The sequence below is a fragment of the Zosterops lateralis genome (genome assembly GCF_965231275.1).
Source record: "Zosterops lateralis genome assembly, chromosome: 6".
In the NCBI taxonomy this organism is placed as follows: domain Eukaryota; kingdom Metazoa; phylum Chordata; class Aves; order Passeriformes; family Zosteropidae; genus Zosterops; species Zosterops lateralis.
This window is the reverse complement of record NC_139761.1, coordinates 13048512-13065103: the sequence shown is the minus strand read 5'-3', so window position 1 is coordinate 13065103 and position 16592 is coordinate 13048512.

Here is a 16592-nt window from a genome sequence, read left to right as displayed (position 1 = left end):
AATTTCCATTTTAAAAAGCAGGGGTGAACCTTCCCTCTGTGTGAAATGTTCATACACTCATGAAAACATCAGGCATTTTCTTCTTGCTTGGCTTACAAATATTCTCCCTCTCACACACAAAAGAACGGGTGCATTGCACAACGGCGTCAGAGGGAGCCTGGGGGCAGCAGTGCCATGCGTTCAAGAATTACCTTGGGGCTCTTCAAGACAGGCCACTGGAGGCGGAGGTGACACAATGAATTCAGAGAAAGTGGAGGAGTGCTGGCTGAATAGATTCTTATGCATTCTCTGTATTTAGTAATACCCACATATTGGCATTGACATGAGTTTCAGAGGCAGAAGGGTTGAGATGCAACATGGCATTCATAACGAAGACTGATAGAAGCGAAATGGGAACAATACTAAATGGGACATCATTAAATATTATTATGAGATAAAGTTAAATTTACTTAGTAGAAAAAAAAATAAAGTTCTCCTAAGAACTGTATTTCAAAGACTGACATTTCATTGCTTGGCACATTCCAGCAAGGAGTGAGAATTGAACAAAGACATTGCAGTTTAAGAAGATCAGGGAGCAGAATATTACACTTCACTTTTTAATGCGTGAGTGAGTTAAGTGTGGGCTGAAGGTAGGAGCTGATAAAGCAAGGAGGTGCTATGCAACCTTCAGTCAAACACACTCTGTTTCATAACTGCCAAAGGCCTTCTCAGGTGCTCCTGGTCTCTCTGGCAAAGAACATGGCTATGTGTAGAAGTGTGCAGGAAGGACCAGCTTATTTCTCTGGGGTGCTCACTCTAGCCAGAACAGAGATCTCCACCTAAGAAATGAAAGCTCCTAACAGCAATAACCTGATCCATCTAGACCATATTGTATTTTTTAGATTTTATGAGCTCATGAAAGACTTTCAGGATTAATCTTACAGCCATAGTTAAGACTTGAGGGCAAAGAGGGAGGATGCTAAATATAGCAAAACAAAGAGAGATTCACTCTCCTAGAGGGAGTATGAAATCATGAAAATCCCTGCAAAAACTCCATGTTCTCCATAGGGTATGCAACTCAGTAGGTTTTGGAACACAGACATGTTGATAGAAGTACTGCTACACAAGTGCTAAGCCACTCAGTGACTAACTCCAAGCCTAGGCCTGATTTTTCCACACAACACTAGAGCTACCCACTGCCTCTATTTATACAAATGCCATGGATTTGAACTACATAGATTTCCTTAAGTTTCCTCCAATTTCTTACTACTTGAAATTCAGTCACCAGCTAACACCTGAAGCCCATTCTGATCAACTCCATCCTTCCTTTCTGGTCCTTTCCTGTTAGGCCCTTTAGTTATGTTTCCCAGGTGCAGGAAGTTGGTCTTCCAGCCATCCTTGTTCTCAGTGAGTTTTGAACAGCAGCTGTACTTCAGGGTGGAAAACATATCTATGAATATGGTATCCTCAAAATATTGTTTAAGGCTTTGCCAAGGTAATAGTTGTCCTTCCTTAAGATATGTTGTGCATTAGTATTAGTAGGGCTTTCTTAACCTTTTCCATCTTGATGCAGCTGTTTCACCCTTCAGTAGCCCGAAGGCTGGAAAAAACACAAATCACCACTTCTTTTTGACACATCTTACTGGCATTATTTACCCCACCCTGGTACATTGTGATATTTTGTTGTGATTGCTTGGCTTCTGCAAGCTGGGTGTTACCAAGCATATTCAGTATTCCCTGTTTTATCTGATTTATAGAGATTTAAATATTAATTTAATGAATTCTGTATGTGACAGAGGTTGCCTGGCACCTGGGCAATCCTTTACCAGCAAGGTGCTAGGATCTCTCTTCCCTTTGTATCTCTCTTTCATAAGTAAAATTAGAAGATTTATACTACTGTCCAGTATTGAGGTGACCTATTTAGTCTTCTACTGAGGACAAGTGAGCGTTCAGTGATTTGCTGACTATTCATTAATATTCAGGAGATGCCATCCTATCTCACAAAAACATTGCCACTTTGGAATAGGTAACTGGTCTAATTTGGTAGCAGTTTTCTGTGCTCCTTTCTTCACAGTGGTTCACTCCACTCTTACCTTGTTCTCAGCTGCAGCTAGTTCTACTTGTGCAAAGAGTGGATGGGGGAAAAATGCACTTTGGGATGGTATGAATTCATATGAACTTTCTGTCAAGGTAAACAAATGTTACAAACAAGGAGGCAAAAGTAAATAAAGCATTGCCTCTTTCTTGAGGAAGACCCCGGAAAACTAAAACTGGGGGAGCCATACAGAGAGAGCTATTGGCCCTGAGAAAGGCTGGTATTGAGTTTTTCAGCTATGTCTTCAGACATCTTTAGAAAGCAATATCTGAAAATGAGGTCATTTTTTAAAAATGACAGAAAATCAGAGTTACAGTGTTATGGAAACAAAATGGGTGTCTTTATTGCAAACCTCTACTCTTGATGCAAAAGTGCCAAGAAAATAACTACTCATACAGGTCCAATTGAAACATTTTCTTTTTACACTTGCTTTTTATTTTGTACCTTACACAGCTCAGTCTTCTACAATTCATCTGAAATACACCTTTGAGTTTCCCTGTAAGTTATTGTCTTTCAATGTGAGGTATTTGAACTGCCTGTAGTATGCATCCAGCTTGGGTGAAATTCCTTTTGGAGTTATCTCTATTGTACAAATAGGCAACTACACCTCAAAGCTGAATGCTTAACATAAAAAGTCAATTATTCCCAGGTTTCTGCTATCCTGGTTTTATGCTGCCAAAGGTAATGAAATAGTGCAGCCCAGCTGGCTGGTTTTAGTGATGAAGGTCTTGCACTTGGAAACTATCAACTTTTTGTTCTCCTGAAGAACAGTAGTTCTCAGAAATTTACCTGCCATGGAAGTTGCTTGGAATGTTAGATTAATGCTGTTTTCAGTGAATGATGAAATTTTTAAAAATTAAATCATGTATAGATTTTCATTCCATATTTTCTCAAATCCAAGTAATTATTTCTTTTCTTATTTGAAGCAAAATATAAAAATATATTATTCTTCCCTGTGCCTTCTCTCTTCCTGTCTTATGGTAAAAAAAAAAAAAAAAAAAAAAAAAAAAAAAAAAAAAAAAAAAAAAAAAAGACAAAAATTATACCCAAAAATGAAGAGTTAATTGAAAAATGACTTTAGGAAAGAATCTTTATCCATTTGCAAAAGACGGTTTTTGATATTCTGCAGAGGGAACTATGGTGACCACTTATTTTTATCCTGTGAAATAAAAGACAACTCTTTTATCTCCAGTTCCAGCACTGTACTGTGCCCAAAGTGTTTAGCCCACTAACAGATTCAGCAATTCACCATGAGTTATGGCTAAGGGTTTTTTTTTTTTCTCATTCATAAATTATTCCCTAGTTTCCTGCCAAAATAAAAAAAGCCAAATACATTCTAAAACTAAAAGGTCAGATGTTTTGCTTAGAGACTGATCTTTGACAAGCAACGTGTTTGTTCTGGGTTTTTTTTGAGACAAAATTAGAGAGAAGTGGTTATTTGACTAGGACCAGCCAGTGTAAATGTCTGGAGAAGTGAAACAGCAATGTTCTGGCACAATTAGATTTAATTATTAGATTTATTAGAGCCTCTTTTGCTCTTCAAAATAAAAATACATATAGTGAAAAACAATCTTAATATTCAGAAGCAAGAATTAACTTTCTGTGCTCAAAATTATGAAATTATGAGAAAAAACACCTCCAGGTACCTTCCTCACCTTTCATACCTGCCCCTCTAAAACACTCTCTACTGAATTGATGGTCTCTACAGTACAGTTGCACACTTTGAATGCAGAAGTACAATGTCTTACAAAGTTATAATCAGGCTAGATCTCACTAATCTGGGTTATAGCTCAACTGTGAAGGCTCTTTTGAATAAAATCATTTCTTTATTAATGATATTCAGCCCAATCTCGCTGATAAAAATTACTTTAAAAGATGTCCCTTTGCTGCTATTCAAATGAATGGGAGAAAACGGTGGGTGTTTTAAGAGCTGTCTTCCTGTCATATCAGGATGGATCTCATTAGTGAAGGGAATGATTTTACCAGGAAAAAGCTTCTACAATGAGAAAACATAGCCTACCACAGATGAGCAAAATTCAAGTCTTAAAAAAAACCCTCTTAAAAATCATCTCACTGCTCACACTCAATAACAGGAGAAAGGACGTTTCTCTATCTTTCTCAAAAAAAAAAAAAAAAAAAAAAAAAAAAAAAAAAAAAAAAGGAAAGTATTTTTTAAGTTGAACTGGACAGGATCTCATTAGTATAGGAACTATTTTACTTAAAAGAACTACCAGAATTATTCTACTGTTCAACCTAGATTAATCAAACCAACATTATTGTAGGGGAAAGGAAGAAACTGATTTAAGAAATAGATATGGAGGGATTATAATTAATCCACAGATATTTTTAAAGAAGCTATCATTCATTTGCCCAGGTAGACTTTTAAACCAATGCTTGGAATGTCAGGTAGATGTGACCAACCACAAGTGTCTGACAAAAAAAAAGGCAAATACAAACAGTGTTAGGCCACACAGAATTTACAATAGCCTGATTATCCTTCTCTTTGGATGATTAGCAGGAAAGGCTGCAAGAGCTACATAATTTTAGCCATTCTTGATTTCTCTTGCTATCAAAAGAAAGACAGTTTCAGCTGGGTCATGGGCTGCAGTCAGTGTGGGAGTTTGTGCTTTTTCCTTCTCACCCTTTATTGGATTATGAGATTCAGCTAAAACCTTGCAATGGGATCTCTCAATTAGCATTGCTCTGAATGTAAAAGCCAGTGTTGATAAAGAAAGAGCCTATAGTGAGGGAGTGGACATGGTTATCTTCATCTCTAATGCACTTCCAGAAAAGAGGAAAGGCTGGGAGGGTGTACTCTGGATGTGCACTTCAGAGTCCTATCTGGACAGGAGCAGGAATTTGCAGAAAATATCACACCCACCTCAGAAAATTACCCAAGCCTGGAAATTCCTTTTTGGACAGAAACTAAGCATAAGAGACTGTGTGTCTTTCACAGACTGATTGGCATTGCAGTATTAGACAGAAAATAACAGCGACTGCAAAATCATATTGATAGACTTGTACAGTGTCTCTGGTTTCCTACTACAGGGCTTTTCTAATATTTTGATGCCTTTATTCTTCTCTCACAGCACTCCTCCATGAAGCAATATAGCCAGCTGCAGATACTTATCCAAGCCGCAAACATAAACCTAGACGGGAATCAGCTTCTGATTTAAATAGCCCTAAATTAATTTGAATCACTGTAGGATTACACACACCTGTGCCCATGGAGGCCTTTTTCTGTGTTCTGGCCCTGAAAATTTTGCAGAGATTTCTCAATGACTCAGTGCACCAGCAACTCCTAAGGTATGGAAAGATCAGCATGTAAGCCTGTGTTCACCAGAACCTAACTTGTGAGATGTTTTAAGATTCATATTCTCATTATCACCACATAGCAAATATTAATGTAATAAACACTCATGGGGTTTTTTTCAGTGTGCTAAAAATAATTTCTGATCAGCAGATTACTGAACATACATGGAATTTAGTACAAGCTAATTGCAAAGTAAAAAAGAAAGTGGAAAAATTAGATTTCGTGTGAGGCATGTTTTATTTTTTTTCTCCATTCAAAGACTGTCATTCTTTGACATATCTACAGGCTGGAATTTCAGTACACCTTTAACATATACACTGCTTATAGATTTACAGTCACAAATTAACTTGGTAACATACTTTACAATAGTTAAATTTATCTCTTTCACATAAATGTACACATTCAAGCACACAAAAACTTATAAAACTGCTCATACATATGTGAAAATCTATAGTGATCCCTTATTTTAGCCCACCTCGAGGTGGGCTGAACTTCTATCATTCACATTTTTATATATTCTGAACATGTTAAAACAAATCTGTCCATGTCAAAAACGTGAATGCCACGGACTTTATCTTTCCAGATGAGAAAGCTGCTCTGAGGTCTGATTGCAGCTATCTGAAATGAAAACACTGTAGGTGTATCCCACATTAAATGTTCAGCTTGAAGCTAGCAGTTTAGCATGTCACATTATTACATGCATAATAATATGATGAGCTGAAATGACAGAATGCCAGCTTCCCACCAAAAATTAAAGCAACAAACACTGATTTCTTCCAAGGATACCGACTATAACTTTGCACAGTGGCTTTGGGAAATGAAAGCTTGTGCTACCCAGGAAAAAAGGATGTACAAATGGAAATATATAAGAACCCAGCTGGCTGGGGAATAGACCTGCTTCTCTGGTGCTCTCAAGTGCTACCACGCCAAGCAAACTATCTGAAATTCCACATCATGGTTAAGGTACACAGCAGGTTTTAAATGGTGCAGCAAGTATAAAGTGTAAGCAAGAATGGCAAAGTCTGTTTAAAATTATTAGTTTCAACTCCTTTCACTAAAATAAAATTTAATGTATTCTTGATTGAGTCTTGGCACTTGCTAAAGAAAAACCAGGTATGTTTAATGCATTAGAAGATGATCTTTTGGGCAATCTTAGCACCCACTCCTTCCATGGAATTTTGGATCTACTCAACACTCACATGTACGACCTCACAGAGCTTATCAAGTTTTAAAAAGACACAATTTAATTAGGTTAATATTTTATTTATGTTACAACTTCCCCCTAGTCACGTCTAACAGAGGTTCTGCTCACAATCTTGCCAAATACCAAAGAACAAATCAACAGAACCTAAATATGCTTTTTAAAAATATGTTATTTGGATAAAATTTACATTTGAAAGTCTAAATTTGCATTTCTCTCTATCCCCCCAAATATCAGCTTATTAAAAATAAAAGTTTCCAAGAGATCTTTTGGAAGCAAAAGTTTTCTTTTATTTTTAGAATGAATTAAACACTTTTGCTGGTGTATATTTTATATAATTTTGCTGCAATACATCCTAATTTTAGTTATTGTAGAACTGCATTTTTTTTCTTCTTGAAGTAGAAATGGGACATTGTTTGTAAACAAGCAATCTCAGAAAAGAAGTACATTCTTACTGAAAACTGAAAACAAGCAAATCTCATAAAAAAAAATTAGTCACCAATCAGACGTCTTCATCACATACATGTCTGTTAATTGGGAGGAAAAAAATCACCTCAAAATTCGGCATAAATCTATTCTAGTACATAGTTGTAGTACTTAGTGCTGGTTCTCAAGAGGGAATCTCAGGTGTTCCAGTCCTCTCATGTTGTCGTAGGACTTCATCCCATTGCTGCTGGGTGTATTACTTTCAGGAACAGATTTGCTTTCCAGAAGAAGATAGAGAATATTCCAGGGACATTGAAATCTGACTTAAAGGAGGTAGTAAAATGTTTTTTGTATTCCTAAAAAATTAACACGCATTGGCCTCTTCCATGTCGTCTATATATCCATCACCTGTGCCAGTAATAAGGTAGATATAGTTATGAAAGAATATATTATATGACAGTTTTGGCACTTTAATGGTCAAATATAAATGAGAAAATAGTGTTTTATTTTACTTACAGCAAACAAAGAAAAAATACATTTGATGTCTTGTGGGTTTGCAACAACTAAAATACATGGTAATCAAAATTCAACAAGACCAAGTGGTCAGCCCACATGCTTCTTTATTGCTCTCAGAACAGAGCTCTTTGATATGCCAAACTTCTTTACTTCCTGTTGTGGGCCCCTAGGTGACCAGGCTCCCATTTTCATCTCACACATTCCTGATTTAAAGCGCTGAAAAACTGACATGTCTGATTTCTGGCAAACTACAAGGAGACACAAGTTCCAACCTCAAGCATTTCCTTGGAAATCATTATGCCAAAGATCAGTCTCTGTCAGCAGAAGCACTGCAGCTTTCACTATTTTTTCCACTTGTACAGAAGTGTTGTCATGTAGCAGAATCCTGCAGTATTCAGAGTTATATGCTAGAGTGCTCACCCTGGCTGTATTTATATCCCTGTTAGGTCATTCATAGATGCTGCCCCATGAGACTACCCCATCCTGGCACTGTTTGTACACCCACTATACAGAGGTAAGCACAGTGCAAAGGGGGGCCCTGAGGAGGGGCTTCCTAGCATAATACCAGATTTTTAGTCCTGACAATGCTCTTTTACCACTCCTCCTTGTGATGTTGCTGTCTCCAACTCTGTCTCCTTTTCTGTTCAAAGGACAGTCATGGGCAGTCTGACAAGTACCTTCTCTGACAAGTACCTTCTAGAACATTTAATGCCCTAGAACAAGACTTGCTTTCTTTCTCCAAGGGGGCAAGTTGTTATGAACATTTTGGTTTTTCTCCAGCCATGCCAGACAGGATACATCAGAGCACATTTTGTCCAGAATACACTTGAAAGCAACACAAACACCAGTGCAAAACTTCCAGCATTCCCTCCTACCCTCCTGCACACTAAGGGGATACTCTTGAGGAACTGCCAAGGGAAAAAAGGTTTAACTGTTTGGTAAGCTGATTTCAGATCTGCTGCCAGAGGTACTATAATGAGACAAATGTGCATGGCTATTTTGCCATGCTCTCTGGTTCATTTTTTAATTTGGGGATTCTCAGATGGGTTGCTAATTTCTGCTCTGGTTTTCAACTTCTAGGAGCTCTCTAGATGCAGCATCAAGCACACCTCTTTGCAATAGCCTCATTTGTAATGTAATCAGAGCAAGGGTAACTGCAGTCAAGTTCACACATAACAGAAATGCCTGCACCTGTTCTAAAAGCAAATGAAAAAAAATAGCTTGGTTGACAAGAAGCTACACATGACCCAGCAATGTGTGTTGGCAGCCCAGAAATCCAACTGCATCCTGGTCTGCATCCCAAGCAGTGTTGCCAGTAGGACAAGGGAAGTGACTCTGTCCTTCTACTTTATTCTGGGGAGGCCACACCTCAGTTCTGCCTCCTCAGCATAGGAAGGACATGGACCTGTGGAGCAAGCCCAGAGATCAGACAAATCAAGAGATTAGAGGGACAGAGCACCTCTCCCGTGAGGAAAAAGCTGAGAAAGTTGGGGTTGCTCACCCTGGAGAAGAGTAGGCTCTGGGAAAACCTTATAGCATTTTTCAGGTTACAAGAGAGCTGGACATGGACTTTACATGAGAGCATGTAGGGATATGACAAGGAGAGATGGCTTAACTGAAAGAGAATAGCTTCAGACCAGGTGTAAGGAAGAAGTTCCTCACCATGAGCATAGTGAGGCAATGTGAAAAAGAAAAGTTGTGAATGCTCCATCCCTGGGAGTGTTCAAGGCCATTTGGATGGGGTTTTGAGCAACCTAGTTGAGCAAACTAGTGGTCTAGAGGAAGACATTGGAAGGAGATGATCTTTAAGGTCCCTTCCAATTGAAACTATTCTATAACTCTATTAACCTGACTGGGGCTGCTATGTAAATCAAAAATTCCTGCCTGTGCTCAATCAAGGCTTTCAAATCAGGACCACTTCTCATTTCATTCTTTCTGTATTTTAAGATATAATTTATTCTTTATATATCTGGCTCAGTCTGAGAATTTTTCCTAGACTGTACTAGCCATCTTCTTGAACTTCTGCAGGTGTTTTCTAAACCATGCTGATCTGCATGGCTAAAGAAAGGGAAAATTCAACCACTTATGTCTTCCTATGTAAATAAGCCAGGACATACATTTCACCTTCCTTCTCCTCTACCTATTAATTTGCAATCTCTCGATCTTCCACTAAATGTCTTATGATTTCTATATGCTTAATATTATGCACAAATAAATTTAGTACTTAAAAATTCAACCGTCATATAGAAAAGATGAAATTGTGAAAGCAAAGCTAAAAAACAAACTCAGAGCTATAAACTGTGATACTGTCTGGTGTCAAACATAGTGATAAAAAGGCAACTTATTTTTCCCTTCCTCAGGATATGAGAAGCATTTCTTCCAATTAAATGTGCAGCGTATGTAGCAATCCAAATTATGGAGGTGATCAGATGATTCCTGCCCTCACTCACTCCAACATAAATCTGGTGTTGTGTCCTGGAAGGGTCTGTTGTGAGTTTGTGCTAGAAAAAACCCCTAAGAATAGTGTTTGAACCACTGCCATAAGAAGAAGCAAAGAACCAAACATAACGTTATTAAAATGTCAGTGTTCATTTCTGTTCTCAATAGCTATGCACAACACCCCTGCTCCTTCACAAAAAGGAGCTGGAAGGTCACTGTCATTTCTGGTCTTGAAGACATGTGTCACTCATTTCCAGCCTCTTCTGATATTTGACAGTATGGACCTGCCTGGAGCACAGCAAGAATAAAGGATGACACAGCTCACTGAGCAAAATTTCATTAACAATTTTCCTCCTACTCAAATAAGAGTTCACCCCTGACCCTAAAATGTAGAATTTGCTACAGAAGAGGCACTTGCAAGGCCTTCAGTTAATGCAACTCAGCCTTTGAAAAAGCCACATCTCTGTCTTGGAGGAATGCTTGAATTTATAACAATCTTTGATAAAATACTACATAATCTGTAAGAGAAGAAATGGGCTGCTTCAGCAGAGTAGGTCAGGTTTTTCATTGTCTAGTCTGATCTGAGTTTATTGCACCAAGTGAAACTAAAGGCATGGATTTTCAGTGAAAACCACTGCATGTCTATCAGCTATATTTGTGTGTTCATACTCATGTCATAATTAGTAGTTCACTCAAAATTTGCAGATTAGATGCTATGTTTCATTTTGGTAAATCAGGAAACTCCATTAACAGTTTAATTACTAGCTTGTTCAGGATATTCTGTGTTGCACTAAAAACTGATACTTTTCCTTTTACTGTAACATGACCTCTTCAAAAGCTGTCTGATTTGGTACCTGGCTTGACACATAACACAGATTTTCTTCACGACAAACAATGTTGCTTGGGTCAAGCAGCTTCTATATTCTCCAAAATTGTTTGTATTTTAAGAACTATATATGACTGTCTCTACAGAGTAATGCATGATGTGTTATCATAACATATGACATGATAATTGATGTTTCATATTCTTACTGAAGACATAGCATGAAGCTTCAGTTGGATGAAATCATGACACTTGTCCAAACTCATAAATATTTGATTGAAAAAAGTCTCTCAACTTTAATATTTCTACATTTGGGAAAATTTTGGGTTTGAACTTTGTGGATTAAGCCAGCCTCTAATACTAAATGACACTGCTTGCAAAGGTAATATATTTTATTCCACCTGCCCAGACACAAACTCAGATGATCTTAAAGCATTGATGAGGCAAAAAATGTTGTACCAGCAGACAGTGCTCTCCTCTACTGTAAAACATCTCCAGAAGACAAAATCCTGTCACAATAGCTTTAGAGTTTCCATTCTGTAAAAAAAGATTAATTTCTGACCAGTTCTATAGAAGCATTTCATAGAATCATAGAATATCCTGAGTTGGAAGGGACTCATCAGGATTATCAAAGTCTAACTCTGGGCCCTGCACAGGACAATCCACAAGAGTCACACCATGTATTTGCACTGTTCAAACAGTTCTTGAACTCTGTCAGGCTTGGTGCTGTGAGCACTGCCCTGTAGAGCCTGTTCCAGTGCCCAACCACCCTCTGGGAGAAGAACCTTTTTCTCATATCCAACATAAACTTCACCTGACACAACTTCAGGTCATTCCCTTGAGTCCTGTCACTGGTCACTACAGAGAGGAGACCAGTGCCTGCCCCTTCTCTTTCCCTCACAGGAAGTTGCAACTGCAGTGGGGTCTCCCCTCAGTCTCCTCCAGGCTGAACAGACCAAGTGGCCTCATCCACTCCTCATAGGACCTCCCCTCAAGGCCCTTCACCATATTCACTGCCTTCCTTTGGACATTCTCTAATAGCTTTGCATCTTTCTTACATTGTGGTGCCCCAAACTGCCCCCAGCACTCGAGGTGAGGCTGCCCAGAGCAGAGCAAAGAAGAGCAATCCCCTCCCTTCCCCTCTGGTGATGCTGTGCCTGATGCACCCCATGACACTGTTGGCCCTCCTAACAGGTCACTGCTGACTCATATCTAACTTTCAACAAGGAATGCCAGTTCCCCTTCCACAGCACTTGTCTCCAGCCTCTTGTTCCCCAGTCAGTGCCAACTGCAGAATCCAGCACTTATCTGTGTCAGACTTCATATAATTGGTGATTGCCCAGTCCTCTGATCGGTCAAAGTCTCTCTTCAAGGCCTCCCTGCCTTTGAGGGAGTCAACAATTCCTCTCAATTTTGTATCATCTGCAAAATTAGTGCACCTTTGAGTTCTGCATCCAAGTCATTTATGAAGATGTTGAAGAGCATAGGGCCGAGGAGGGAGCCCTGTGGAACTCCACTGGTGACAGGTCCCCAGTCTGATGTCACTCCATTCACTATCACCCTTTGACCTGACCTGTGGGCCAGTTGCTCACCTATCCTATGATGTGTTTATCAGCTGTATGCTGGATGTTTCGTCCAGAAGGATCTTGTCAGAGACAGTATAAAAAAACTTTAATGAAATCTAAAAAAAATTGTATCTACCTGCTTCTAGTGATCAGACCGATGGGTTACCTTGTCACAAAAGGAAATTGGGTTTGACAAGCAGGACTTTCCTCATGAAGCTATGCTGGCTGTGAGCAATGTTGTCCTTCAGATGTTTTTCAATAACTCACAGATATTCCTTACAGCAGAAAAGTGTAATATCAACCATTTCTTGAGAGAAAAAGTAAAAGAAAGCTTAGTATTACTTTAATATCTGGTTTAAATTTAAAATACAGTCTAAAGACAGTTGTGGTGTGGGAGTGCAGTCATTTTAAGCAAGTACTGTCTTATGTTGTTCTTGATTGTAATGTTCTTAGTAACTGAGCAGAGAGAGTGGTGACTGATAAATAATCAATATCTGCAAGACCATATAAATAAAGTAGAATATTAAGATGAAAGAACTCAAGAATCAAAAGAGATTTTGATATAATTCCCAAATAATTAGATATTTCCTTTGTTGACAGCCCTTTTTAAAAAATCTATCGTCATCTTTCTAACCAATACTTACAGATACTTACTTTTTAAGAACTGGTCCAGGAGCAAGCAATTGAATGAACCTGACACAAGGTTCAGTTTCTCTTATTGTTATTTCTAAATATTAGAAATAGCGATATTAATTTAATTTTAAATTTCTATTCTTTCAGTAAAGACTATATTGATGTAGACAGTGTATAGGAGTCTTAAAGTATGAGATAAGGCTGTATGGGGGAGATCTGTTCAATGTGGGCGACCTGTCTCCCAAATTCAGTTCTTATACTTCATCTTTTAATTTATTCTGAACGCCTTTGCAATTCACACCCTCTGATCTTCTCTTGTATAAATCACACTGGCCCTCCTTATTCCTTTGGTAACCTCATACTGGTACCTACCACGAGGTGCCCAGAAATTACACAATGGTGCATCTTCATATCTTATCACCTCAATGCACTGCACAAGATTTACTCTTTGGATTAAAACTTTGCCCAGCAAGCGCAAAAGCCAACAGCTGCTGGGCTCATATTTCTCTTGCCCTAGTAAATAGGGTTTAGGAAAGCTTTGAACTCCACAGAGACAGATAAAGAATGTAAAGGAGCACATTATGAAAAACAGATCTCTAAAAAGTTACAAAAAGTATCAATGCAGTTACACCAAGTCTCTTTTCCCTTAAACAATATTTATAGAGAATACAGAGTTCTTCACTTTCCCTCCAATTTTAACTAAAATGGCTACAGTGTTAAAAATACAAAGGGCACATGTATTGTTTTTTTAACCTAGTTAAAAAAAAAATTAGATCTGCATTTCTGAATGTGGGTAAAAATTTCAATCCTTTTCAAGGAAACTGTGGCTGTGTTCCTCTGGCTGCTGGTCACTCTCTGTTTCTGACCAGAAGGTTGATGGGCACTTCTCAGTGCCTATCTACAGCCTCCAGTATTTATTTACTGCTCCATTGCAGACTGTAGCTTCAATACCCATCGCATTTAGTGAGCCTGTTAAACTATAGAACTAGTCCTTAATTGCATTAGCCAGCAAAAAGGAGGTCTTTGGAAGAGTGGCTTAAAAAGAATTTGGATCCAGAACACTCCTGTAGGACTCCATGCCTCACATATTGTCCTCTGTCTTTTCTCCTATTTACTGTGCTTTTCAGAGCTTATTGTTTACCTGGGAAGAAAATTCAGTCAGAACCATGAAATACAAGTAATCATCAATGTTTGCCAATAACCAAAGGGTAGTAAGTAAGGTATTAGCTGCAGAACATCAGTTACTAAATGCCTGGAGAGGGGCCAGTCTGGCTGTAACTATGTATTCCTTTTCTCCCCTGCTGTCATTTATGTCAATCTTGAATAGATTCTGTTTTACTATGCAGTGGATTACACCCAGAGCTTATGGATATGAATATGGGCTGCTTGATTTGCTCTCTCTGATCATGCTCCAGTGGCATTAACACTTGGGGTCAATCTGGATTATCCCATGTTTAAAAGATGGCAATTAAACACTTCAATTCTTAATTTCTGAGAATTTCTTCTTGCTTATATGAGTAGCTAAAGGAATAGCTCACACAGACTGACTTTGCCAATTTCTTGTCGCTGGTGGGCTCGGTAGTGGTAAGGGGAAAAAGAAATAAGATTGTTGCACAAGTATTCCCCCTTGGATCTGAACAAGTTCCAAGGAACTTAAAGGTTGAATGGGTGATTTCACTTTTTAGAGACATTTTCTCCTTCTGTGTTGAGACACCACAGTCAAAATTCAATAAGATGCAAACCTAAAGCAAAGTCTGGAGTTCAAATTTTACCATTTTTGTGTTTAGAAAAGAGCCTGGTTTGTCATCACAGGAGGTAAGGGTGACTGCATGTGAAACCGTCTGGGATACCACCAAGTGAGAAGGAACTTGGGACCCACTTCCAAGCTGGAAGAAAAATGCAAAGAAAAGCAGAAGGCTATCTTTAGCATGCCAAGTACATTAGATGAAAAGATGAGATCATCCGAAAGGTAAAAGAGACTTTCCTCTAAAATATATGTCTCTGATGTCATGAAGTAGCTGGTGTGAAAACTTGCTTGGTATGTAGTAGCTCAGATATTTTTGCTCACTATTTATTTTTATCCTCAGTATGTTAACTAGGAAGACAGTGTCAGAACTACACAAAGTGAAGACACTTTGAGTAAGAAAAAATATTATGAAAAAGTATAAAAAATTATTGTGAGAAAGAATTTATTTAAAATATTGCTAAATCCCATTTCTAAATACACTGGTTTAGAACTCAGGTCTAATCAGTATTGAATATAGCAGCTTCAAGGGCCCTGACAAAGTGGGTGCAGGATAAATGAAAACAAAATGCCTGCTTAGACTCACTGTATGTGACCTTTCCTAGGACCAAGCTATGAATTTCAAGTTTGACCATAGTTTTCTGTGTGTTTTGAAGGTAGGGATTTTTATCTACAGAAAGAACTTCATAATGCAACTAAGTGGAATAGAGTACATATTTTCTCTGTATTAAGAAAAGCATAAATCAATTATTTTAAAGATTACATTATTCTTTTCTCAAGTGGAAAAATGTGTGACCAGATAGCAACTGCATGTCAGTACCAGTGTTAAATTTCCAAAATTTGTGTCCCAAACTATCTGACAGTATGCAAGAAATACATGCTACCCAAGGTTGAAAACAGCCCACACAATCATAGGATTCCAAGAGGCCATAGTGCCTACAAGTACTCTTAGCCATGAAGGTGTTAATCAGTGTATATACTGTCTCATCTGCATCTAAGAAGCTCTGCAATTAAAATTAGAACTTTTATGTCTGATCCCCAGCTTGCTGCTATTCAAAGCTCCTATCTGCATACACTGGGGATGGAAAAGGCCTTTTGAAAGTAAATAATTGGAAAAATTAGAGGGATTTTCGAAGATTGCAGAGCTTCCCTTTAGGACCAGTCCAGGAGCCTTGTCCTTCTGTCAAAGTACAAATTACCCCCATATGGTGATGACCATTCTCTCAACTGTAATTTATTCATTATGCAGAGTGCCGAATACCAAATGGTGAAAGCACGGCAGCAGAACAATGAAACAGGCTTGGGAAGCTAATAAGTGTCCAATCAATGAGAACCTAATGAACTATAACATGTAATACTTTATAAGGCATTCAAATTAAAAAGGGGAAAGAAATCAACAATGATGCAATATCAATTTACTTATTCAAAGTCTAATCAAACAAAATAAGCATCATTCTCCAAAAATACAGTCATAACTGACATTTGGGGAGGGGGAAGGAGTGGAAGATAGGATCAAGCCAAAATTCCTTTAAGAACATAATTAGTACTAATCAACTGTCCTTATTTAATGTAAGCCCTTTGCACCAAACTCTTCTGGCAAGGTAATAAAAAATTATAGGGATTTTTTTCCAGTTCACGACCTTTTCCCCTCTATCTCAAAAGCCTTATTTTACTGAGAATTCTATTACCGTGTTTGAAAAAAAAAAAAAAATTCCTCAATCTGATTGTGTAGAAATAATAATAATTAATAGACCATGGACAAGGTAAACCCAGGAAGGTGTTCTGTCTTTCCTAGGCAGAACACCTTCTGGATAGAGCTGTTTTCATTTAAATGCTGGCAAGGAAGTTATTAACTCCT